At 31.6% G+C, this 1615-nt stretch overlaps 1 protein-coding gene across 3 annotated transcripts in view; it reads left to right on the top strand.

The window, feature by feature from the left end:
- Positions 1–295: 295 nt before the first annotated feature.
- Positions 296–1615, top strand: part of LOC106461694 (zinc finger CCCH domain-containing protein 10-like) — a 16003-nt gene continuing 14683 nt past the window's right edge. The window contains exon 1 of one of the 3 annotated variants that reach the window (XM_013921542.2): positions 296–788. The gene's annotated coding sequence lies outside the window, so the exon portion shown is untranslated. Of the gene's footprint in view, positions 789–822; positions 1138–1615 lie in introns of those variants that run through there. The other 2 variants (XM_022388712.1, XM_022388711.1) reach the window with 2 other exon arrangements.

A 1615-nucleotide genomic window follows, 5' to 3' on the forward strand; every position in this document is an offset into this window, starting at 1 on the left:
GTATATACATTATACAGTTATATACTTTTAACATTTTAATATCCATAAGATATTGAAATCCAAATTTCCAAACTTTCCATAGGCAACAAATTCTAAATTAATGCTATCCCTAAGTAAAATAATCTGCATTTCACCAAACTTTCGTAAAATAACACCGTCTGTATTAAAAGCTTGTTATAACAACGTCACAGTTGCACATTACCACAGAGTAGATTGATAATTACGCGCACTTCGAAAGAAAGTATTTGGCATTTTCCAAAAATTTTGAAGTGAACAAGAGAACGCTCTCTATCCATAATATGCGAAAGCAAATGTGCGAGAGGCTTATTAAACGTTAAGTTAATTCTTGGAACGAGAAAAGCTATATATATATATATAAATATATACTCAGCGATGGAATCAAACCAAACAATAAGGCTTATTACTATAACAATGAATCAATGAAAACAACAATATTTTTATATAAATGTGTTATGATCATTACATTGTGAACTTTTAGCCTGATGTTATTTCATGTTAGTTTCCATCAAAGTTACATTTAATGTATGGGTTGATTACGAAGTTCTCTCACGTGTGAAGATAATAACTGATCGATAATCATTCGGCTATGTTCTCTGGAAATTTTGGAAGAAGAGGTGAAAAACTTTTAGGGCTGGTCGAGTTACTGTAAAAAAACTGTTCTCTAGGCCTTACGAAGTCTATATCGCAATCGCAGCGTATTTGTACATAATCGATTACGGATTATGTTTTTATGATATTATTCTATGTGATATATAAAGTCGATCAGAGTAAGCCATGTTAAACTTAAAGTTATGTTTTTGTTCTTAGTATTAACGTAATGATTAATATTTGCAGGTTTTAATATATTAATTTGTTGATTTTGTTATTGATTCTTGAAAACGATTAGTACATTTTAATAGTAATTTATCATATGGTTTTAAAAAATAAAAGGCTGGCATGGTTATGTATATAATTAAAATTTAAAGAATATTGTTTCGCGAGCGTTTGCCCCTTGGTCAGAGAATTGCGGGTTCAAGACATATGCCAGTGCCTGTCACAACTTCAACCAGTACACAAATTCAGGAAAGTAAGAGTTGTGGTGGGTGTTACATACAACGCATATACAATATAGGAAAGGTAAGTTTATGGTGTATTTAATACTCAAGAATAGGAATACACAAATTATAAGTTATTATGTGCAACAATGTAAAAACAGTAATTTTACATCTTATTCAACATTAAAAAATACTGTTATTCAGTTATAGAAGAGAAACATGACATACTGTAAAATACTAAATACTAAAGTAGCCCAAGAGTTGGTGGATGGTACTGCCAATCAGTTGCCTGTCCTCTAGTTCAGAATTAAGATGGTGGCAGATAGTCTTTATTAGCTTCACTTTAACTCATAAGCAAAGAAACAACTATAATGCACTGTGGCTGAAAGTGTAAACATGTTTGATGACAATGGGAATCAAACCTGAGATCTCTAAATCAAGAGGCAGCCCCCCCCCTAATTACCAGGTCATGCCAGCCCCAAGCTGATTAAACTTGGATTAATAAAAAATAATGCTAACGAGAAATCATAATGACAGTATTTCGATTACTTGTAATGACT

Source organism: Limulus polyphemus, unplaced genomic scaffold (genome assembly GCF_000517525.1).
Source record: "Limulus polyphemus unplaced genomic scaffold, Limulus_polyphemus-2.1.2 Scaffold1012, whole genome shotgun sequence".
Lineage (NCBI taxonomy): Eukaryota > Metazoa > Arthropoda > Merostomata > Xiphosura > Limulidae > Limulus > Limulus polyphemus.